The sequence below is a fragment of the Triturus cristatus genome, chromosome 1_1, assembly GCF_964204655.1.
Source record: "Triturus cristatus chromosome 1_1, aTriCri1.1, whole genome shotgun sequence".
Taxonomy (NCBI): Eukaryota; Metazoa; Chordata; class Amphibia; order Caudata; family Salamandridae; genus Triturus; species Triturus cristatus.
The window spans coordinates 733,700,136-733,726,352 of record NC_140579.1 but is presented as its reverse complement, the minus strand read 5'-3'; the positions used below and the strand labels follow the sequence as shown (position 1 = coordinate 733,726,352).

The 26,217-nt window shown below is 42.9% G+C and overlaps 1 pseudogene across 1 annotated transcript in view; it reads right to left on the bottom strand.

Moving 5' to 3' along the window:
- The window catches only part of LOC146870980 (innate immunity activator protein-like), a 102,600-nt pseudogene that overhangs the window by 74,238 nt on the left and 2,145 nt on the right, over positions 1–26,217 (bottom strand). Inside the window, exons 2-6 of the transcript XR_014978969.1 lie at positions 9,666–9,894; positions 6,551–6,604; positions 5,080–5,345; positions 3,877–4,047; positions 2,536–3,158 (exon numbers count right to left, since the gene is read on the bottom strand). The product of XR_014978969.1 is annotated as an innate immunity activator protein-like (transcript). The remainder of the gene's footprint in view (positions 1–2,535; positions 3,159–3,876; positions 4,048–5,079; positions 5,346–6,550; positions 6,605–9,665; positions 9,895–26,217) is intronic.

Below are 26,217 nucleotides of genomic sequence, written 5' to 3'. Positions count from 1 at the left end.
ACGTGATCCTACGGGACTCGTGAATAATAACGAGAAGTCCTACTATCTACTTCTCTTTATTACTGATCTTTCCAATTCTTTGAAATCATTTTATCCCACCTCAATAGTGATTTCTCCAGCACTTATCTATTAGCAGGCTCTCCCCCTGTCACAACATCTGATTTGTCCTTTTTTTCTCTGTGTAGATTCGTTCCTTTGTGTGAACTAGCAGTGATTTTTCTCCAGCAGTTCAACCATCCCCTAAACCCGGATTAATCTCCAGGCTTTGCTTTTCTATGATTCCTAAGACTTAACCCCCACGGTTTGTGGTCGATGGTAATTATTTCCCGCCAACTTTGGGAGCGACCATTTATTGAACTAACTAGTCTGGTTCACCAGTCTGACTCACCTTACTTAATTTCAGGTGTCCACCACTCTCCACGCCAGTCCGTTACCGCCGAGGATTTTTCCCTCTCTCTTTGACGACCTGCGGACGTCTTAGAGGCTTGTCCACCTTCGGACACGGTAACTTTTAAATTTTTTTCAATATATTGTAGCTTCCGCCAAATGACAGATTGATGAGTCCCCACTCATTTAAACTTTTGTTCCTTCAGGTGCCCATCCTTCCTTTGTGTCTATCCTAGTCCTGATGAAGACCCCACCCCGTAAGGTTCCACTCAATACCTACAACACTCAAGGGGTCGAAACGTCGACTCAACATCTTTTGCCAACATCGTCAACAGTACATGGTGTACTGTGATTGTTTCTATATGGCACTATTCCGAATTGTTAATATTGTGACTATGATTGAATCTATGTTCAAAATACGGCAGTGATTCTTAAATGCCGTCCAATTTAAGTGTAATTCAGTAACCTTTACCACTGTATTCACTTCCTCCCAAATTCTGCACTATTTCACTCACCCCCCTCCCTTCCCTTGGGCACGTGTTTTAGTTTTTCAAATTGTTGCTTAAAAATTCTTCTGATTCAATTTTGAAAGAATGTTACGTGTTCAATGTGATTAAATAACATTCGAACTTTTTTAAGTTATCCGTCTAAATTATGTTCCAATAATGCCAATGTTTTGTTTTTGAATGAACTATATGCTGGGACCACTTTCCTTTATACTGTTCCATACCCAGGTCCCAGTGACTTCATATGGGTTGACCCTTTATGTTCTCTAGACTCTCACTGCTAGCACCAGGAAATCCTTAAGGGTGTTCGTGCACTCTGCATATCTTTATAAAATAACATGATATTACAGAATTATATATAGGCTGCATTTGCTTTAATTTTTTTTATTTGCAAATCAAAGACAGTTGAAACCACTTGGATAGGTAAAAAGAAAATTGTGCAAAAGTGAAAATAAAAAATAAAAAAAAACTCTGGTGTGGATGTAAGGGAAGATTGAATAAAGAGAGTGGGTGGGGGAGGAGCCAAAAAGCATTGTACAAGGGTAAAAGCAACACTGATAGTAGAAGCACACATGGAGAGAAAAACACAAAGGTCGGAGTGCAGGAGAATGAAGAACACGAGAGTAAAAGAAGAACACAAAAGTGAAAGCAACAAAGGGAATGGGGGAGAACCACTCTAGTGCGAGAACAACGCAGATTGAGAGGGGAGCTGGATGAGAAGTACAAGAGAGAGGAATGCAGAGCACAGTGGTGTGGGCATTTGCAGGGAGCACATAGGGGACAGAAGGAGAGAGCTAGAAATTACGTGCACTCTCACGGAGTTCCTAATGAAATGTTCAAGAGGCTATGCTTCAGGGGAGGGACACACTCCAAATGGGCAAGCAGGGACACACAGAGGTACAGAATGAGAGGGATAGTAAAGCCAACCAATAGTAAGTACTGAGACAGGCTGAAAGCCCCTAAAAGTTCTTGGTACGCCCACACTAGGTCTTCTGTAATCAGACAGTTTACACTGTGAGGTAGGCTCGGCGTAAAAAAAAAAAAAAAGAGAAATGAGTTGCTAGAGGGTGAAGGAGAGATGGGGAGGATGAGAACTGAGCTCTGAAAAGAAGGTGAGAGCACGAAAAGCTGAGAGAAAGAATTGCAGGTGGCACCATACAAGGCTGACTACTCTTGCTTTTGATCTAGAACAGGCCATGAGACAGTCATGGAGAAATCCTGCACCTTTAAGAGCAGATTCATAAGAAGTGGGGTGTTCGGGCAAAGAACTTGTCAAATAGAGACACTGATTCAGATGCATAGTTGTTTCTCGAAAATAACCAATGTCATGTGACTCACCTACACTAATTAACACATCTTCCTGAGTAAAGCCCCCTTTCAACAACAAATGCAGGGAGGCTCAAACGGGCACAAGGTGGTTCCTTCCTCTAAATCAGACATGAACGTATACCTTAATTACTTAGACATGATTCCACCGCAGGGTACAGTAAGACTAAATGGACATAAGGATTTACCCTTAAATTAGCTTTCACTGCCAGGTGCGGCCATGCTACCATGGCATATGAAGTATCACCACACACTGCCCTTGGGAGGACTTTTAACATTCTCAAAGGTTCTAGAATTAAAAAATAGGCAGACTTACCGGAAGTCGCTGTGTCATGGAGCGTCCCAAGGCTGTGCCTTTCCCTACTGCATTCCTAATTCGGATTGCCCCTTGACGGTCCAGAGAATGGGGTCGCGCAGAGCTGCGCAGTCTGGTGCGCTCATGCCAGTTCTGCAGTTCCTCACACACAACAACCTTAGTCAGTGCCCGACCTGAACACTCTTTCATGGACCGTGTGCGCACAATCCTGCTTTTGGAGGGGATAAGCTTCTGTGCCCTCGGTTGTGCCATTTCATTCTCATATAGGTGAGGTACTGACTTAGCCACTGTTAGCTGGGGTCGAGTGCGGCTACTGTCTCTTCTGGATGCCAAAGGGAGAGTTCAGGAAGACTGGGGATTGTTGCCGGGGTGACAGATGTCTGATAGCTCTGGGAGGAGTCATGTCAGGGCTGGTGCCACCAGCCGATATAGCCTGCAAGATACTGGAGATGTCGGAGTTGCTATCTTCGGAGCTGGAGTTGTAGGTAGGATTGGAATGCTGGTGGCTAAGTTTGCCATGGGGGAAGCAGTAATCAGGCACAGTGATGGTAAATTCAGTGACACGTCTTTGTGGAACAATACTGCGTCCTCTGAATTCAGATGGATCATGGGTTCCTGGAACCCTGTGGAAACAAACAAGAACAAAAGGTCAAAGGTTCAGCCAGAATTCGTTTTTTTGTTGAACAATTTTTCATATCCAGATATTGTATGCAGCTCATTGCAGGACTAGGATAGGATTTATTTTCTATGGAGAAGCTACAAAATGAAGACATGTTTTGCAACTCACTGTGAGGAACAACAGGTGTAAATCACCCAGCAGCTGACTGGGTCGCTTGGTGCTGATCTTATAAAAATGATAACCCAAACAGGCTAGTCTTCTTCAATTTTTCCTTGAAAATAGTCAATGAGGTGGAATATCTTAAATCCACATCTGGGTATTCAAGACATGTGGGGTGTAAATAAAGGAGAGATGTCCTTTAGCATTATGGGTAAATTTAGGAACCTCATGAAGAGCTGTAGGTTTACTTTGAATATTGTGACCTATTATGAATGGGCAAATATGTCCACCATGATAGACTATGGCCTAGTTTGTGCAAAGACTTGCAATCCAAGCACATCACACCAGGATAATCATATTTTTCTCTCCAGAATGACCCCATACAAGGACATTACCAGCAGCTTGTACCAGATAGTGATAAACTTCCTACTTTTGAAGGAACCCCAATTTAGGAAATGCCCATGCTTCAGAAGGTTCCATCTTCAAGCCCCAAGGTTAAACCTCCTCAGACTCATATCAGGATACTGATAAGGCTCCTCATTTTCTTATAGGCTGAACCTTACCTCATGAATTGTGACTGCCCCCTTCGAACTTGCATCTCTAGTGTGGATGGGGCACTGGAGGGACCATGGATGCCTTGTACAGCAATGTTAACAAGGGGGAGAAACTGGTATGGTGGACCGTCCCCTCTTGGCAGATCAGGGCGGCGCAAAATTGGTGTTACTGCTGGACTCCTGCAAGGAGCAAGGAAATGTAAACAAAAAGTGTCATTGAAGACTATTACAGCAGAGGTGGCACATGCATCTTCATTATTATTGTTCTTGTCCAAGGATGAGCCCTCCTGCTGACCCGCATTATTTTTGTTTTGTTTAACCGACATAGCAAAGGTGGCAGCAGTGCAAGCTTCCTATGTACTTCCAGAACAGGTACAACAGAGGCGATCACAGTGCAAGCTTTACACAAAAGAAAGAGGTGTTAGCAGTAGACACTTAAGCATGCACACATGCACACTAGAATGTACAAGTGCAAGAAACAGGTCAACTCATACACCTGGCACAGCCCTGTGGCACTTCCATATCAGGTTTCCTTTTCACAACATAGGAAGGATGCTTATGCATCCAAGTTAGATTGAGTTATGGTACACTATAGACTGATTACATCTAGCGTGTGTGAACAGTTCTCAGTACTAGAGGCAGCGAGTCACTTCTACATATGTACACGCATCCCTGGATATACGAGCTTTATTGTAAGAAGATCATTCAGTCCTTTCAATCATTCAGATCTTTGGAAAGATTAGCTAACAGACAAGTGCTTGTGCCTTGTTGTATTTGCTTTACAGTGGAGAAGTGTGGCTCAATGATTAGAGCAGCAGACCCTGATGCAGAGGTCTAGCCCGGGACCAGGGTTCAATTCCTCGTCTCGGTGGGTCTTGGGCTCAAAAATTCCACGGACCTGATAATTCTCACCTCGGTGCCCATTCCAATCATGGAGTCCCACTCTGCAACTCTGGGCAATAGCTTGCTTAATCTCCACAACGCTAAGGATGGCTGGCCTCCACCTTGGGGGTGCCCAGGAGTGGATGCCTCACAGGGAAAGCCAGGATGGGTTCCACAGTGGTATTCGTACAAGTGCCTTGCGGGTGAGTAGTGCGCTATACAAGTATCAAATTTACATTTTTTACAGGTACACTTCATATGTCAATACAACTGGTATGGGTGTTTGCGTGATGTCCAAGAACAGCTTCGAGGTCAGTGCAGTCCCTTTACCTTAGTTGGCTTCCTGGGCTCATGGACAGTTTGTGGTTTCTGGTATGGCTGGTCCAGGCTGGATTCCTGCCAGGGGCTGTTCTGGATGGGGGAGCGCTCTATTTCCACACCATCAGGGTACACATGCTGCAGGCTTTCCGGGGTCTTTGGGGGTTGTGGTCGGACAGAACGTGACACAAGGAAGGGAGACATTGGAATATTACAGATCTGTTTCATCTTTCGGAGATTGACACAAGGGGCAGATTTTGGTCCCTTCCCTACATCTGCTGAAAAAGAATAAACAAAGCCATCAATCTCCTGTCCAGTGACCCATGACTTATAAAGCACTTCACATCTGCTCAACACTGGGCTGGTGGCTCCTAAGGACAGCTACCATATGAAGCATTGGAAACTCTTCTGGGCCAGTAGTTTGTCCAAACAGTTTTGACTAATGAAAAGCAAGAGAAGGGATGGCGTTGAAGCGTGGGGCATTTTAAAGCCCAGGCAGCATTCTGGGTTTCATTTTGGTGTTATTGGGTCCATTCTGATGGCATACCTCCTAAAGAGGATGAGAGTATAGAAAGGAACAATAACTGTTCTGGCATCTTGCATTTTGTGGCAGATGTGGTAAATACAAAGATTTATGAAATAATCAATTTATGAGAACTGGCAACAACTTGCTAGGTGCTAACAGCACTTTACTTGCACCTGGTGTCGTTTTGATAAGAGGCCTAAAAAAAGTACATTTATTTATTTTTGAACTTGGGAATCGAAAAAATAAAAAGAAGGCTCTGATATCCGCAAAAGGGAGACCAGGAATGTGGACATGGCTCAGCCTTAAGTAATCAGTTGAAAAGGAGAGGAATAAGACAAGAATGAGGCATGCAGGGGATAGAAGAGGTGGGCATGGGCAAGGACATGCTGCTGTGCATCCGCTGGACTTATCCATATTTCATAGCCCTGCGTACACCCAGAAATGCCACATGTCAAGAGGGGTAGAGTGCGTAGAAAGACATTGACAGTGTACTCAATTAAATCTAAAATAACCGTTGGTAGCTTTTTGGTTGGCCTCTCTTTCAAAATGACTGCCTGGCCCTGGATGTTGGGTGATTTTTGAAGCCCCCTGTTTGACTGGCTTTTAGGTCTCATTCCCACTGGCTGGTACTTTCGACCACTCAGCTCCATGGTTTCAAATACACTGCCTCTTGACGGTTTTCTCACAGCCACTGATTGGCTCAATCACATGTGCCTAATACTCCAGACGAACACTCCAGACTGTGAGTTGCTTTCCTACCCTGATGTCGGAAGCTCAGCCCGATTTGCCAGCAATGTCTGTGTATAAGAGAGTGCACCACACTGTGGGTTGGCCATGGCCAATTTTAGCCTTCAAGGAACAATATTGCAGCTGAAAATATCAAGCGAATAGGCTAATTCTGTACATAGAATTTATATAGATTCCTATAAAGAAACAAGTGTAAAGGAAATTTCTTACCTTCGTCCAGTATCGCTGAATCAGAAAGGGAGCTCTCATCGGAGGCGCTGAGCTCTGAATAAACACAAGAAAAAGAGGAGCAAGATTTAGGAGTTGAGCAGAATCGACCCTTAGCCATTCTGCAACAAGCATGTGCCCATGATGCAGGAATCCATCTTGTTTCAACAGAGACCCATACGCAGCCATGGCACCACTTACTTCATTCACTCCTGAATAGCACGTTTCCAGTACTGGGAACAAGAAACAAGTGAGTTCATCTGCATAGTGCAGATCTGAACAGCAGGTTTCCAGGATGAAGACCTTTGCTGTTCTAGTACTTGGACACTAACTTGCGGTACCTCATTTAATATCACTGTGTGAAACTTTTGCACAACTCTGATAATGCATGCTAGCCTGATCTTTCAGCACTGAGGCCACACAAACAGCATCCCACTCCTGACCTAAGGCAGCACCAACCCTCTCCGGTGGCTTGACTCACTCTACTTTGCCAATGTATCTCAGTCCTGACCTAAGGCAGCACCAACCCTCTCCGGTGGCCGGACTCACTCTACTTTGCCAATGTATCTCAGTCCTGACCTGTAGAATTCTTGTTGTTCAAGCAGCAGGTCCCTGTATTGCCCGGCTCATAACAGAACATGTCATTCTGTCACCAAATGTTATATAGAAATTATTTCTACACTGTGAAGACATTAGAGCGGCAACTCTTTACAAGGCGTAGAATTCCAAAGAAGGCTAATGACGAGGAGGATGTTGCATTCCGAAGACTCTGCATGTTGGTGCAGGCCTAAACCTCCTCCTAGGTGTGCCAGACCAGCCCGCATCATGAGGGGCAGCTGCAGAGGTGGATTTTCACAACACGCCCCTATGTAAATAAGATCTACGGTTGGGCGTCACCTCCGCTCACATGCACACACACACCTCCAAGACTAGGATCTTCAGCAGACCAACTTCAGCTGGGATTCACCTGGCAGAATGGCTCAGGGTGAAAAACCGCAACACATACAGAGGGAAAGCGGTCTGCAATGCCTGCCGCTGAGCCACAGATTTATCGGCTGTGGATCCTACAGATCTGTTCATCAGATACTTCTGTCCCACCGTCCTGGGGATACTGATCTACAGCCAGCCTATTGCACGAAATCCAAGGATCAAACCAGATCCAAGTATCTTGCCCTCAGACAGGCTACGATACCGAGCTAAGAAACAGACAGTTCCAAATAGAGCTTATGTTGCTGAGTGGCTTCTCAAACATACATGGAATCCAGGGGTCTAACATACCAGGTTCTCCTGAAATGGAGTCATGCAAACGAAGGCAACACAGACCTCAAGAAGCCTGTTATTCCCAGGTTTACTATTATAATGATTAAAAAACAGGGGCTAAAAACCCCTGTTCCTCCTTTTTAGGCTGTCAGACAAGTCGTTACTCTCAGGAAAGTAGCCACATACACACAGCCGATCCCCTTCCAGTCAGATCTTCCCGGACATACAACCATACCGATTGAATGAGCACCTAACCAGTCCAGCCCACTCCTCCTACCTGGTCATGCAAGCACATGGATGCACTCATTTCAAGACTGCAGGTAGCCTGGCTCTATCAAACATCCTATCATGCAGATATGAGGAGCCCAACTGCCTCTGTTCCAGACCCCTTTCTGTCTTTAATACACTACAAAGGCCAGAGTCCTGTTAGCTTCATAAACTTCAACGCTACAACCATATTGGAAAACCAGTCATAACCAGGAATGCTCATATTTGTTTATGGAAAACGGATTTTCCAGGCTCTCTGCTACATTTTGGAATTTTTTTTTCCACACAGATGTTGAAATGACTGCAGCAGACTGTGGCCATTTCAATTTACCCCTCACATGGCTGCCTTACTTTCCGTGCAGAGCAAAAGTCTGAAGAGATTCAAATATGAATGAGGGATCAGTAGGGCCCAGGGCGCGTATAGGTCAGCAACACAAAGGGCACTGACTGTTGTGCTATGTTATTGCAACGGAAGCTCAGGCTGGAGGTGCCCTTGCCCGGTCGAGGCTCTCTCCTATCCACTTTGACTGAATGCGCCAAGCAGCTGTCTGTACTTAGAGGCACAAACACACAAAAGTGGCATGAGGTAAGGTATGGGAAGGTGCACAGATCCTGGCATCAATACACAGGAAGCCCGCAGAGCGGTGTCGATGGGACAGAGATCTTGACATCTAATCGCATAAATGGCACTGGAAAGAAAAAGTTAGAGTGCAGAACAGCCCCTGAGTATTTCACCCCGCTAGCTGTCTGCACATTCAGACATGTCAAAATACTTGCACAAGGAGCGCAGGTGGGTGAACTTCTATTCATTATTTTGAGGTTTAAGTTGAAGCCATCATTTTAGCAGCTTTCATATGTTTTCAGAGCAAATGGGGTTGAATCTGACTTCATCTCTCTAGCCTGTTTCTCTTTACGTTGTCGTCAAGGGTGCCCGGCATTCACACCATAACCAGCTCCTTCACCTCATGTCTGCTGGCACACGGGTGCAGAGAATCCTTGCCGTCAATTAACCTGTAGCACTGAACATTACCATGTATATAGATATAACTGGTTCCCTTAAGAATTACAAGTCCAACTACACAGTGATCAAACTCTTCACACAGTCTTCTATGTCAACTAATATCATACACCATGGTAACCTACACAGGAACCGTATTGCAGATATTGCTCGAAGGGTAGTCAGTGTCATGCAGATTGGTGGGAGAGTTCACCTTGAGGCAACCTGGATCCCAACAAGGCACAGCAAACAAATTGAGAACTCTACTGCAAGTCAAGACTACACTAGGAATGCGAGCTCCTCGACTCTAAAACTCAGCAGATAATGCTGCAAGTAAGACTGACATTCTGTAGAGTGCAGTAGAAATGCTGCTTCGGAACAAGGTTTGTGGCATTAATAAGAATTACTCCTACATTCTATACAGATTTCCAATTAAGGTTTTTTAGGATTCTCCCCAACAAAAACATGGAATTTTCTTCCAGAGGCCTGACATCTTCCATGGGCTACACAGGCCAGCAGAAATAACTGTAATAATGGCTCTCCCAAACTGGTACATCACACACATAACCGCTTGATCAGCCAATGACGACTCACCTTCTATCAGTGGGGCGCTTGTCCTGGACAGCAGCTTCTGTCCAGCGGATCGACGCTGCTCGTTCACTCGGTTCTCCAGCTCCTTCAGCTTCTTCTCCTCGCGCACCAGCTCTTGCTTCTTGCGTTTCCGGATCTACTTCCCAAGATGCTCCTCGCGGTACAGCCGGTGGGCCGCCTCCACGATCTGCAGCTGCAGGGCCAAGTCTCTCTCCAGCCCACTGAGAGGGTCCTGACGAAGGGTGAATACAGAGATCAAAACATTGGCCAAGAGATGTATAAAAATAGAAGACTTTCTCTATCTGGCAGAAGAGCAGCAATATGTAAGACAGAAGGACATGGAGGAGGCATGATAGCAAGGAAGAGGCAGACAGACTCTGGAGGTCAGACAAGAGAGGAAAGAAAGATAGGTAGGTAGATAAACTATCAACAAATATTTATATGTCAGTTCATAAACGAGTAATACAAACTAAATAATATTTGTATTTAAGAAATCCTTTTACATTTTCCTGCCATCTGTTTGTAAAGGTCTCATGGTACTCCGCATCTTTCTTTGCTTCTCTGCCACATGTAGTTTGCTCAATTGTGCACCATGGATTTTGGACATAGTCTAGGTGACCAACACTGTGTGTTGCTCTGGTGCAGAGTGCTTCCAGGCAAGTGTGCTCAGCGCTGGAAATCTAATACCCTCAAATATTACAAAACGTTATCGATTTAATTGCATCCTTATCTTTAGGAGCTTTTGTGGCTGAAAGTGACCCGAGCAAGGATTGAGACAGCATGGACCCCCGATGGACCCTGTGTTACAGCGTAGAACATCAAATTCCCCCTTCGTCACAGACCAAATACCTCAGCATCCAATTTTCTCATATACATTCATTGGTGGGGCCCATAACACCAATACTTACATTCCGTTGATCTGCTTTCCTAGGGAAATAAGCTTCCAAACGCTGACTTGAAAGGAATACCTTTACCTTACTCTAAACACCTAGACTTCAGACCTAAGATATCCCTCTCATAAGGAGATGGATCATTTAGTTGTTGTATATGATTTTAGTGAATAAACTCATCTATCTACACATTACTTCTTTACCGTTATTCTCTTATTCAAATAATCGACACCACATTTATCAATTAATCAAGTATTCTTTATCTAAGAAATATTGCAAGAAACGTTAGAAACCATCATGAGCATTTCAGAGCATCATATTTACCTATTCTGGCTAAAGTCCTCCTCTAAGTCAGTCAGTCAAGAAGAATTTTATTCAGCAAAGTTAGGCCGCAATTCAGTCTCTCAAAGATTCAGGATAACAGCTGTCCAGCATGTTCTCCCGGGGTCAGGTCCAGGCCACTGCTGCTGGCGGTGACGCCTGCACACTTTACCCAGAACCTCGTGTTGTCGGGGCAGTCACGTTTAACGTCTCGTTCAGCCATTTTGTCTAGGTCAAAATGGTCAACTTAAGCAAAAGAAACACAAAACGGAATTAAAACATAGAAATGGCTAATAAAATGTTATCCCCTTGCTAATACCCATATGTGTGTGTATTTATCTAGCAGAAGCAACATTCGGAGCGGTTTATACTCATTGAATAAAGCACAAATCACAAATACGTCACCAAAGCGACATATAACATGCAATATTCTAGTTTTCTACTATTAATATGTGTACTCAAGTTAGTTCACAATTAATATAGCCATGCAAGGTGCAATTCCCACGTGCAATTCTTTTGTTAATATAATTGGTGAGTTATCACTTCAAACGGATTAATAATATTACAATTAATTAATTATTCGGATTAATATAAACATGCAGATTGGGGGGTATACAAAATTTTGTATTACCCGCTCCAGCAATCCCCCCTTTGGTGATTATATCACCACACTAATTAAAAATGTTGTATCCCTTTTACGGAAATTTAAATTGATTTCTTGTTTCGTTCATATTTCAGTTTTCCCTGTTTCTTCTCTTTTTGCTGTTTTATACATGCTATCCTTTAACTCTTCTAGTTCTATTTCTTCAAATTCTCTTTCTTGTTTCTTATCCCTTCTCTATCCATGTGAAAAATCTTTGGAAAAACCAGGCCAACATAACATGTGCCATACCAATGGTCTGGCAAACAATAATATGCCCTGTTCCCACAAATGAAATACAGTCCTGGAAAGACTGGATCTCTTCCACCTTTAAATCCCCATCCTCCCATGATTCGGTATGTATCATGGCACTCACTATTCCCTAGAAAATAATTGTCATACGCTGTCTGATTCCTTCTTATACACAACTTCCCTTTCTGAGGCCAATCTAAAGCCATAGTTGGACTCGTTTCCCCTCTTAAGTGTTTCTCCGTTTCTACATCCCAAACCGTTTTCTCCACTTTCCCTTCTGAAGCCTTCCTTTGCATTTTCAATCTCCTTTCTTCAACCATATCCACAAAATGTCTTCTCCTCTTTCTTTAAACTGCAAGTCAAGTTATTCCTAAATATATATTCTAAGGTTAGTTCATTAGTTTCTAAGAAAAATTCACCTAATACCTTTGCAGGTTTTACCTTGTTTAGTTTGTTAATTGCTGGTACTTGTGAAAATATAGTATCTACGTCTGAAAAATAATACTCTAATTTTCCTGTTTGATAAAATAAACTAGCTATTACACTACATGTTATTCCATATGTTACAGGAAGGTGATGATAAGTCACTCCTTCAGATACTGATGCAGGTAATTGCATACATACGTAGCAATTCCTTACGTCCATTGTTTTTACATATTCATACAACAACTTTGAAAACACATTGTTAGAAAAATCTGTTATTGACCTGTCTTTATGTAAATAATTGTTATCTATTCTAGTTAGAACTACCTTTTGAACTTTCCTTATATTAGTTATGTTATCTCTATGTCCTTCTAATGTATCTACAGTAACTTTGAATGAAATTAATAGAGCAAGAATATTCCAAAGAAGCATTAATAATCCTGTACAACAACAACACATTTTGCACCATCTTCTAAGGGAGGTACATTTACTTTTGCTACTTTCTATGTTTGCCATCGTTTCTAAAATGAGCTGTGTCTTTTGACTTAGCCTCTTCTACTTCACAACTAGTTTCTAACCCAAGGCTTCTAAGCACCTACGTGGTTCTACCAGTTTTTGTCTTTTTCAGTATTTTATTGTCTTTCCATCAGTAATTTCTTATCTCATTCAGTTTGGCATCTCATCATCTTTCACCTTCCCTTCGTTTTCAACATACAGGTTGTCCTGAACATCCGCTTCTTCTCCAATATCGGACAAGATAACTCTCAGGATTTCCGATTCTTCGTCTTCCTCAACCACTTCCGGTACAACCACCTCTGGATTTCCTTGGCTATCCGCCTCTTCTTTCACTTCAGGCAGGGCCACATATGTCCATTCCGGTGATTTATACTTCTGGTTAGGTTTTCTTGTTCGTTTGCTTTCTTTGACTACTGTCTGTTCTTCTTCTTTCGATTTTTCCTGACTCGTTACTTCATTCACCTGTTCAGATCTTGGCAAATTTACACGTGTCAGTCGATATCTCAGTCTCTTTATTTTGTTTGGCCACACCTCGTCTTTAGCTGCTCTTTTCAATTTACTCCCTTTATCATGCTCTTCAGTTCTCCAAGCTCTCTTTCTCAGAACTCGGCCTTCTGGTATTTCATCTTCGCTTCCCTCAGACTCTGTTTCAACTTGCTTTTTACGTTCAACGAGTTCTTTTTCCACCTCTTCTTTTGTTTTCCCTACTTCTGTCCCTCCTCGAATCTCCGTCACGCAATCTTCCTGCTGACTACTTGTCCCTGCTTCTAACTGGATGTTGGAGTTCCCTACGCCTCCTTGGGGGTCTTCCGCAATCATCTTTCCCTCTCTCTCTGTATCTGGCACCTGTCCATCTAAAGGTGTTGTTTCAGGTGGAATTTCTCTCAATCTTTCATCTGGCACTTCCTTCTTACAGATTTCTTTTATTGTCTCTCCACTTTCTTTTCCTTTGTTCCTCCTTTGTTCTTTCTTGGACGAATGTGCTTTGTTCTGTCTCTGAGTCTGAACTGGATTCAGAAATCTGTAACCTTTTCCTCAGGGAGTTACTTCTGGGGACCAAAGTTAACCTTGCCTCTGTCTCCCCCCTTTCAGAGTTTTCTCCTTCCTTATCTTTTGGCTCTCCGTCATCTGACTCAGTACTGGATTCTGATTCATTAAAATACCACTTTCTTTTCTTTACAGTCAACTGGATTGGGAATTCTCAAAGTTTGACTTGCATGGATCCAGTTCTTCAATCCAGCACACTTCACAGCTGTTGTTGTAGTCAAAATGACTTGCCTTGGTTTTCCCCACCTGGGAACCAAACAGTTTCTTCTTCTGTGTACTTTTATCCTTACCCAGTCCCCTGGGCTTAGATCATGAGCTGGCTTCTTTTCAAGAGTGGTGGCATCCGCTCCAACCTGTGGAAACACAGAATGAACTGCGTCAGCCAGGTTTTTACAGTACTCTAATACCATGTCATCAGTTATTGTCATCAGCTTGTTGACTGGTATAAATACACGTCTCATTGCGCGTCCCATGAGGATCTCATGAGGACTCAAACCAGTAGTTCTGTCTGGTATTGATCTAATAGTCATGAGTACTAGAGGCAAGACATCAGGCCATTTCATACCTGCGGCTAAACACATTTTCCCTATTCTGTTTTTGATAGTACCATTCATTTGTTCTACTACACCAGAAGCCTCTGGTCGGTAGGCACAATGCAGTTTTGTCGTACATTCAATGCTTCACAAATCAGTTTTATAATCTCATTATGAAAATGTCCTCCTCTGTCTGATTCAATTGTTACTGGGAACTCAAACCTAGGTATAAATTCCCTCAACAATAATTTTGCCGCTGTCATTCCATCATTTCTTCTTGTTGGGAACGCCTCTACCCACCTGGAGAATAGGCACACCATCACCAAAACATACCTCAACCTGTTACAAAGAGGCATCTCAATGAAATCTACTTGCATTCTGGTGAAAGGCCCTCCCTCTCGACCTATTGTTCCTAGACTCACCACTGTCTTTCTTCCTGGATTGTATTGCTGACAAATTAGACATCTTTGACAAATACTTTCCGCCACAAGCCTGAACTTGGCATTATACCAAGTTTGTTTAAAAAAGACCTAATCATGGCATCTCTCCCTATATGTCCCTGTCCATGATACATCCGTGCCATGGTAGACATCATGCTATCAGGCATAACTGGTCTTCCATCTCGATAGACCCACAAATGATCTTTCTCTCTTGGTGCACATCCTGCTTTTACCCACTGTTTTACTTCTTCCTCTCCTGCTTCTTCCTGCAATTGTCTTACCTCATCCCATGTTCCCACAGTGTTAGTAAACATAGGGAAACAAGAAATCGACTCTTTTTCCTTTGCCCGATTGATTGAATTCTGATTTTGTGCACAATATTGCGCCATGTCATTTGCAAACTTATTTCCAGTGGCAATGTAATCACCACTGCGACTATGAGCAGCACATTTTACCACAGCCAATTGCCTAGGCAGCTGTATTGCCTCAAGCAACTTTCCAACCACTTTAGCATTCTTAATGGGAGTTCCACTTGCGGTTAGAAAACCTCTTTGTAGCCAAATTTGGCCGAAATCATGGACCACCCCGTAGACATACTGGCTATCAGTTATCACAGTCACTCTCATACTTTTCCCGATCTTACATGCTCTGGTCAGGGCAATAAGTTCAGCTACTTGGGCCGACCTTACTCCTTTCAAATAGGATGCTTCCATCACTGCTGCAACTGTACATACTGCATATGCTGCACTCGGCACTCCATCATCTGTTCTCAAACAAGTCCATCAACAAACATGACATAATCACTTTCTGGCAAAGGTTAATCTTTTATGTCAGGTCTTGGTTTTGTACAGAAATCAAGTACATCCAAACAATCATGATCTGCTTCATCTCTTACCTCCACATGCTCTACATCAAGCAACAAATTTGAAGGATTCACATTCACGCATCTCACAAGACTTACATTTGTTGCACCCAAAATGACCTTTTCTTTCTTAGTCAGTCGGCTGTGCATCATATACTGAGTACAACTCCTTGTTAAAAGAATCCCCACATCATGAGGTACAAACACTTTCACAGGGTATCCCATCACAATTCCTTCACTCTGTTCCAAACTTCGACATGTAGCAGCAACTGCTTTCAGACACCCAGGAAGGTCAATAGCTACCGGGTCCAACATGGATGAAAAATATGCAATTGGTTTACTCAGTTTTCCATGCTTCTGTACTGGAACAGAGAACACACATCCATTTCTCTCACTGCAATACAACTCGAACTCCTTATCGTAGTCAGGCATACCTAATGCAGGCGCTTCACACAATCCTTCTCTTAACTTTTTGAATGCTGCCAACTCCTCTTTGTTCAAATCAATTGGATCTCTTACATCACTTATTGTCAATCGTACCATAGGTTTTGTAATCAATTAAAAATTTCCTATCCACTGACGACAATATCCAACCATTCCCAGAAACATTCTCACTTCTCTTTGGGTCATGGGTGGACTCATTCTTTTTATGATCCTGATTATGTCTATAGTTATTGTCCTGTGTCCTTTCTCAATGCTGTGTCCTAAATATTGGACCTCTTTCTTACAAAATTGTAATTTTGATGGTGACACTTTTAATCCTCCATCTGCCAAATGATTCAGCAAAGCTACCGTGTCTACCTCACAAGCTTCACGAGTTTTCGATGCCACAAGTAGGTCATCGATATACTGGACTAGTACTGAATTTTCAGGCATTTCTAGACTCTCCAAAGACCTTTTCAATAGCTGATTAAATATTGAGGGGCTTTCCGTATACCCCTGTGGAATTTGGCACCACGCCAAAATACGCTCGCCGAAACGAAATGCAAAAATTTGCTGACTGTCATGATGCAATGGGATGGAAAAGAAAGCATGGCTCAAATCAATCACTGTGTACCATTCTGCGTCATGAGGGATCTGATATAAAATCACAGATGGATTCGGTACAATGGGACAACGTGGTACAACAATTTTGTTTATCTTTCACAGATCTTGCACTATTCTGAACTTCCCACTAGGCTTTTTCAGTCCCATTATTGGTGAATTACATGGGCTACTCATTATTTCTCTCAAAATTCCTTGTTTTATCATTTTCTCAATCACACGAGTAACTCCTTCGATTATTTCAGTGGTCAATTTATATTGTGGGACATTTGGATAACATACTCCTTCTTTTACAGTTATTTTTACTGGATCTACATTCCTCATTAATCCTACGTCTTCTCCTGTAAAGTCCCAAACTTCTGCTTTTACTGATTGTTTTAATTCTTTTGGTAATTCATCAGGGTTAAATACAGCATTGGTTCCTGTAACCTCTTTCTCTCTGTTTGCCATTGTCATTTTATACAACACATCATCATCTGGTGTTTCAAAGGCTATTCCATCTGGAGTACAAAATATAGTGCAATTCATCTTGCACAATAAATCTCTACCTAACAAATTCACAGGACTGGTTTCGCACACTACGAATCTGTGCATTTCCGAAAATTTCCCTATACTAACTTTCACTGGTTCTGTAAGGTAAGTTTTAATCTCTCTGTTGGACACACCAACCACTTGGATCCGAGAGAGGAAGATTCTTGACATCAGCTGATCTAACTGTTGATCGAGTAGCACCAGTATCTACTAGGAAAGTAATATTTTCATTATTAACTTTTCCATCTACAAATGGGCCTGTCTGGTCTACTTCTAGAGTTGCGCCAAGTACGCACTCTTCTTCCTCCCTTCGGCACCGTCAATAACCCTCTTCTGAATCGCTTTCATCGCGTTGCAGCCAATACTGCGAAGCAGCGCTAGCGCGTTGCGGCTTATTTACCTGTTCTTCGTTGTAGAATCCATTCTCCTTACTATACTTCTGGCAATTTTTGTTCTGTGGAAAAGGTGGTTTTGGCACCTGATTCTGTTGTTTTACACCCTGCTGTTGTCGTTGCTGTTGACCACTCACCTCATTCTGCACCTGTGGATTCAAGGATGAATTTTCATCGTTAGTACTTGGTGGATTCTTACACTCTGATTTCCAATGCCCTATCCTACCGCAATTATGACACGGAAATTTCTTCTTAGCTTCCTCAATATTCCCTTTATTTTTCCCAGGATTACATTTTTGTTTTGGCCCAGCTTGTTCCACTAATTGTGCTTCCTGTCTCTGCTACTTTTACCTGTGCCCACATTGCTTTCTCTTTGAGTTTTCGCTGTTTTGCTTCAATTTCATCACTGAAATATTTAGCATGTCTTAATACTTCGCCTATTTTCTTATTTTGCCAATCTACCGTATGCTGTTTTATCATTTCACTAATTTCTGGACGAAGACCATATACAAATCTGTATACGAAATGACTCAAATCCTTGTCACTCAAATTTTCATCTCCACTGAATTGTTTAAAGGCTAAAATTAACCTCTCATAATAGGCATGTACTGATTCTTTGCTTTCCTGATGTGTTCTGTCAATTTTCACCCAATCTGTCTCTTTAGGGGGTACTTTGTTCTTCAAAAATGCCATAACCTGTTCGTATTTCTTCATTACCTCGGGGTCTGGAGCTCCTGTCTTAGGATCCCTTGGGTATTCCTGTGTCGGCCAATCTATTACTATTTTACATTCTGTCCATAGATCTGCTGGTACGATTATGTCAAACAAGCTATTCAGATCGATCCACAATACTTTGGATAATTTCACAAATCTGTCCACCTGTCTATACCACTCGACGGGTTTTTCACGCAGTCGAGGGAAGTCATTCGTAAATGACAAAATATCCTGTCTAGTCCATGGGACATGCACATATCCTCCTCCCGGAATCTCTCTCATAGGGTATTCTGTCACAACCTTCTCTTTCTCTCTCACAGGATAAGCTGAAAACGTTTTGTCTGAAACTTCGTCTCGTTTGCGATACCATCTGCTCTTCCTTTGTCCACATCTCTCCATTTCCTCAACAAAATAATTATTTCCTTAATCTGACCTATTCGTCCTGTGGTATTCATGTTTTCAATGTCTTTTTCGGTGAAATCTACTCGATAGGGTTTCTGTAGGGCTTTTACCTTTTCAATATCAATACCCATCTCATTGGCCACTTCTTCTAATCTTTCATGAAGACTCTTTGCTCTCCACGTTACGCTTTTGCACAGAAATAACTCCTCATCTTGGTAAGTTTTTAACTTCTCTGTCGGAATAGTTCCTACTATTAATTCTTCCAGTACCATTCGTAATTTGGCTACGTCTATTGACTGGGATTCCTTGTCTTTCTTTTGCAAGCTTCTCAACCATTCACTCAACTCCTCTGTAGATGGTCCTACTGGCTTCTCTACATTTCCGTGTCCAAAATCTTTTTGAGTTTCTGACTTTGTCTCTATCATCGTCATATGTTTCTCTGCACAGTTTTGACCTATAAACGGGTTATTTGAAAATTTGGTTCAAACATACTCATAGTCTGTCTCCATGGATTCTCACTCTGACTCATTCTTGGTTGTTCAACCGGTATATTATTTTTATAAGGGACTGTCAAACAATGTTCGCTGTCTTTCTGCTTGTCAAAAATAGGCATAACTGGACCTATCGTTACTGGTACAGTTACTGCTTCCAAATTCTTAGTCAATTCTCTTATTTTCTCGGTTAATTCTAGGGTTGTTTTTGCTAATTCTGCTGAATTTTCTCCATCCAATTTTCCTCCAGATTTCTTTTCTACCTCTCTAATAGAATTGTTTCTTCCTAAATCTTGGAATTCTGGTTCCGATTTTATAATTTGTACTGTTTCTTTCATTGGGGCACTTGGAGTTAATATTTCTGGTTCTGGTCGGTATGGTGGTGGATTCTTATAGAACATATCATCAAGTACATCATCCTCTGATTCATTCACTCCATACCCTCTCGATTACACATTATGCCTCTTTTCTACACACTTTCGTCCTTCATTCTCTCCTGCAGTTCTTACGGGAAACAAACCCTCAGTCATACTCGCATTTCGCCACCTTCTTATTCGATCATCATGCGTCTCATGTCCGTATGATCTGCCAAACAGGTACCTGTATCCTCTACCATTTCTCTGTCTTTCTCGGTCATGCATTTCGTCTACCCACTCCGTCATAGCCTCAAATTGAGTCGGTCTAGGTCTCAGTTCTAAATTCATCCTTTTCTCTCTCTATTTCTCAAAACAGCCAAATTAAATGAACCATGCTCTGGAAAAGCCAACACTCCGTCCTTTTCAGTGTATTTGACCCAATTATCTAGCCAAATGCAGGTGTGATATCCATATTTCGCAACCATAAAGGATGCAGGGGTTTTCGGTGGAGGAAGTAACTGTCCTTCCCTAGTTATGATCGGTTTGTCCTTCTTAAACCACTTCTTAATTTTACCAAACCATGACTTTCTCCTTTTCTGGTGGGTCGTAATACATTTTCCTTTCTTTCGTGTCTCACTAGTTTTTCCTTACGACTGTACCGCTATTCTGTCCAATTGCAGCGCGACTCACACTAACGCACCAATCCGGAGCGTCTACGCCACTGTCACAATTCTCAAATCCCAGCGCGACTCACACTAACGCACCAATAGGGAGCGTTTACGTCACCCTGTATTTCTCCACTCCTAGCGCGGCGCACACTAAAGCACCAATCCGGAGCGTTTTACGGTTCCGACCGACTGTCCAATCCCAGCGCGGTCGTTCTGACGTCAGCAGCCGCTGCGGCAGCTCCTGCCTACCTTTACAAATCTGTTCAGTAAGTTTTTGTTTCGATTTCTACAATTCTGTTAGTAACAACATAAAAACGTCTCCATTGTCTGCTTCGCTAACCAAAGAATAGCAATAGACCTTTCTCACGAGAATTCCGTCTTTCCCGAGAGCAGCGCTTACCTCTGCCCTACTACGGAATCGTTACTTCCGTTGATAAAGTAGCACATCCCTCTACTTCACCCTCCTAACAAACATTAGCTAACCGTTTCTCCAGAATTAAGACACATAGTTGGAGACCCAATGCTCCTGAGAAATAAAACTAGAGTTTCCCAATTAACCCGAATGCTTTCTCATTCACGCACTTTCACACAGGAAAAAAAAAAAAGTACATTCACACAGAATCCTGTCTTTCCCGAGAACAACGAACAGCCTGTCCTACTAAAGAATTATGACATACGTTAACAAAGCAGCGCTTACCTCTCCTTTGTCCTTCTAACAAGCTCAGAGAGTACCTATTACCTTTACAGTGATAAGCGTTATCGGAATGCCAGTTGGATCCCTGGTACCTAAGACCAGAATTTCACAGGTAACCTTCGCTATCATACACACTTCTTTCACACAGAAAATGTCTCTAATGGCAACACACGGCGATATCACCGAATCAAACCCAGACAATGCGTGGTGCAACTTCATTCGTCACACGTTTTCTCCTGTGTACCTACAGGATAACAACAATTCCGTCTTTCCCGAGAACAGCGCTTACCTCTGCTCTACTACGGAACCATTACAAACTTCTGACTTCCTACATCCCAGAAGCCGTGCAAACAACATAAAACTCAACACGACTCACCATAGAGTGTTAGTACATAAACCAATATCAATAACCCATAAACAATAAGCTATTTACACGCAATAATCACCAAACCAAAACAATAAAAACCATCGTCTTGCTACCAGAAAAACTGTTACAGCGTAGAACATCAAATTCCCCCTTCGTCACAGACCAAATACCTCAGCATCCAATTTTCTCATATACATTCATTGGTGGGGCCCATAACACCAATACTTACATTCCGTTGATCTGCTTTCCTAGGGAAATAAGCTTCCAAACGCTGACTTGAAAGGAATACCTTTACCTTACTCTAAACACCTAGACTTCAGACCTAAGATATCCCTCTCATAAGGAGATGGATCATTTAGTTGTTGTATATGATTTTAGTGAATTAACTCATCTATCTACACATTACTTCTTTACCGATATTCTCTTATTCAAATAATCGACAACACATTTATCAATTAATCAAGTATTCTTTATCTAAGAAACATTGCAAGAAACGTTAGAAATCATCATCAGCATTTCAGAGCATCATATTTACCTATTCTGGCAAAAGTCGTCCTCCAAGTCAGTCAGTCAAGAAGAATTTTATTCAGCAAAGTTAGGCCGCAATTCAGTCTCTCAAAGATTCAGGATAAGAGCTGTCCAGCAGTGTCACCGTCCTCTCCGTCAGCATAACGTCAGGAAATCGAGTTCGTCAAAGAAGAGCAAGACCTAATAGTTCGATTCCCTACCTACTTTTATAATGAAAATAATGTCAAAAAGTATCAAGATCAGGGTTTAGAAAGTCCTGATTGGTCTACTTGGGGTCGCGAGGTGCAGTTCTCAGGGTGTCCAATGATGAAGTCATCAAACCTGCTAGTTCCGGTTTTTAAATCGAGCATTGTCTTTGGTATTGGATAGGTTCCCGGAGCGTCCTTGAAGGGTACATGTTCACCCGGGGTCAGGTCCAGGCCACTGCTGCTGGCAGTGATGCCTGCGCACTTCACCCAGAACCTCGTGTTGTCGGGGCAGTCACGTTCAACGTCTCGTTCAGCCATCTTGTCTAGGCCGAAACGGTTAACTTAAGCAAAAGAAACACAAAACTTAATTAAAACATAGAAATTGCTAATAAAATGTTATCCCCTTGCTAATACCCATATGTGTGTGTATTTATCTAGCAGAAGCAACACTCAGAGCGGTTTATACTCACTGAATAAAGCACAAATCACAAATACGTCACCAAAGCGACATATAACATGCAATATTCTAGTTTTCTACTATTAATATGCGTACTCAAGTTAGTTCACAATTAATATAGCCATGCAAGGTGCAATTCCCACGTGTAATTCTTTTGTTAATATAATTGGTGAGTTATCACTTCAAACGGATTAATAATATTACAATTAATTAATTATTCGGATTAATATAAACATGCAGAATGAGTGTGTTGCCCTGGTGCAGAGTGCTTCCAGGCAAGTGTGCTCAGCGCTGGAAATCTAATACCCTCAAATATTACAAAACGTTATCGATTTAATTGCATCCTTATCTTTAGGAGTTTTTGTGGCTGAAAGTGACCCGAGCAAGGTTTGAGACTGCATGGACCCCCGATGGACCCAACTTCTTTACATCTCTTGGTGATAGGACTTGATGTGGCATAAGGAGTTGAACAGAAGAAACAGCATGCAGGCCCAACAACTTCACTGTTTCTCCATGTCCGTGGGGTAGAGATAACACATTTTGGTTGTAGTGTTTATAGGTCAGAAGTCCACGGGTGGAGATGGGCAGGTGAAAGGAAATGTGTTTGGCACAGTGACAATTGCTTGCAGGCAAGGGAGCGGACAGCAACAGACAGAAAGACACAGAGAGTGAAAAGAGAATGAAGGGAGGGACAAGTAAACAACAGTCAAAAATGGTGCAGCCTGTTTGACTGGTGAGCATCCGCCCTGACCTGCCATGTCCTCCAAATCTGGGGTTCACAGCCCAACAAAGCATCTCAATCACGACTTGCAGCAACTCCCATTCCGGCGAGGGAATCAACACACACCTCCAACAATGTACCTCTGTCTTGACTGCACCTTCCTCTACTATTTGAGCACTGGGACCAAACCATTTTTTTAAATTGTTTCAGTCCTCACTTGTAGAAATTACTCCTTTTCCAATACTGGCACCAACACATCTATTTCAACAAAAGGATTCAGCAAGTTGTGTCTTGGGAATAAGCTTAACTCAGAGAAGACCGAGGTCCTTGTCCTTGGACTCTCCTCCACCTCCTAGGCCCTCCGCCCTCCGAAACCCACCCACTCCAACAGACCACGCTCAAAACCTCGGCATCATTCTAGACTCCTCTCTCACCATGACCCGCCAGATCAACGCCGTCACGTTCACCTGCTTCAACTCCCGTCGCATGCTCTGCAAGACCTTCAAGAGAGACCGTCACCCACGCACTCATAACCAGCAGACTGGACTACGGTAACGCCCTCTACGCCGGAGTCAACAAATCCCTGCTACACAAGCTCCAAATCATCCAGGACACCACAGCCAGACTCATCCTCGGAACCCCATGACATGAGCACATGACCCAGCACCTACGAAACCTCCACTAGCTTCCCATCGAGACAAGAGTAACGTATAGTTTCTTACCTGTTGGTGTAGTTTTGCAGCTTGAAGACTTTGTGGATTCAGTATGCTGTGCATTATTCCGCCATCTAGTGGTTGGGTCAGGAATTTTAGTCTTTTTTTCTCTCTATTTTTTCCGTGGCCCAGGTGGGCATCGACATATTACTATTTGGTGTCCTTCGTGACGCCGACGCGCTTCCTCCGGAAGCTTCCACCTTTGGTCGCCATCTTCGGATTTTTTTTTCTTGTCTTGTGTTACTCTTTCTCTTCTTTTAACCTTTAAAGTCTTATTCCTGTTTTAGTCCTTTTCCTCTTGTCTCATCCTTCTGGCGGAGGAGGGTGGGATCGCTAGAGAATCCAGAAAGTCTTCAAGCTGCAACAGGTAAGAAACTATATATTTTGCAGCGTGAATCTTTCTGGATTCACTATGCTGTGCATAGACTTTGTAGCGGTTTGTTGTTATTGTGGTGGCTGGGTGGAAGATGAGTTCTGGTTACTGAATATGTGTTGTAAGACCTTCTGTTCCACTTGCGCTTCCTTGTTCATTTGAATATGTACACAGTAGTGCTTAGTGAACATGTGCACTGAAGACCATGTTGCGGCTTGGCACATGTCTTGAATAGGCGTGTTTGCTAGAAACGCAATTGTTGCTCCTTTCTTCCTTGCTCCTTGTAACTGTTGTCCTGCTTGTTTGTGGCAGAGTTGTATAGTTTGTGCAATCCACCGTGCAAAGGTAGCTTTGGTAACTGGTCGTCCCAAAATACTGCTGGCAAAGGATACAACGAACTGCTTTGTCTTTCTGCACTCCTTTGTCCTCTCTATATAGTGCATTACTGCCCTCCTGGCGTCCAGTGTGTGTAGCACCCTTGCTGTGCTTGCGGTTGGTTTTTGGAAAAAACTTGGTATTTGGATTGTCAGATTGATGTGGAACCATGACACCACCTTTGGCATGAAATGTGGGTCCGTTCTCATTACAATCCTATCATTGTGTATCTGTAGGTAAGGCTCTTGAAGTGTTAGCGCTTGCAATTCACTCACTCTTCGTAGCAATGTGATAGCTACTAAGAAGGCTGTTTTTAGTGTGAGCATGTGCAGTGTAGCTTTGTGAATAGGCTCAAATGGTGCTTTCATTAATTGAGTTAGCACTACGTTGAGGTTCCATGCAGGTGCTAGCATTCTGTTTGGAGGTGCGATTCTCTTTGCCCCTTCTAGAAATCTTTTAACTACTTGGGAGGTGAAGAAGGTTTTTCCTGTTTCTCCTCTTGTGTAAGCCACTATCGCCTCCAAGTGCACCCTTAGGGATGTGTAGCTTAGTTTATTTTGTAGTAGATGCATTACGTATTTTAGTACTGTTGATTCCCTTGTAATTTTCCTTTGCAGTTTCTCCCTAATGCACCATTCGGAGAATCTTCTCCACTTTGCTATGTAGCACTTCCTTGTGGTAGGTCTCCTTGCCTCCCTGATCACCGCCATTGTGCTTGCTGGTAGATTGAGGTGGGCAAATTCTAGGTCTTCAGGAGCCATGCTGCTAGGCTGAGGTTCTCTGGCTCTGGGTGTAGCACCCTTCCGTCCTGCATCGTTAACAGGTCCCTTCTCTTTGGGAATCTGTGTGCTGGTGCTTGCGCCATTTCTACTATTTGAGAGAACCAAGACGGTCTGGCCCAATGAGGTGCTATTAGTATTAGCGTCATGTTCCTGACCCTGCATTTGTGGAGTACCCTGTGTATCAGTGGTATCGGGGGAAAAGCATATGCAAATGTCTTTGACCAACTTATCCATAGCGCATTCCCTTGGGACCGATGGTCTGGATGCAAAGTGCTGGCATTATGCATTTTGGTGTGTTACAAATAGGTCTATTTGCGGTGTACCCCATTTACGAAATGTTAGTTGAGCTCCCATACGTGGGATGCTGACGCTTGCCTGCTGAGTCTGTCTACTTCCACATTGTCCTTTCATGGGAGATGTATTGCTAGTAGGTCTATCCTTAGTGGAATGGCCCATGTCCATATTTCCTGTGCTAGCCCTGATAGTGCTACTGATTGTGTTCCTCCTTGTTTGTTGATGTAGAACATGGTAGTTGTGTTGTCTGTCTGGATCAACACCCTGTTTCCGTACAGCTCCTTCTGAAAGGCTTTTAAGGCTAGGAACACTGTTTTTAGCTCTAGGTAGTTGATGTGTTTGGCCGCATCCTGCTGCGACCATAACCCCCTCACCTTGAGTTTGTTCGTGTGCGCGCCCCACCCCAGCTGGGAGGCGTCTGTTCTGATGGTCACTGTTGGAGTTGACTGTGTGAATGGTTTCCCCGTGACATGTTTTCCTTGTTCCATCACGCTATTTCCTGATGCACTGCGTGTGTGACAACCACTAGATCTTCCAAACT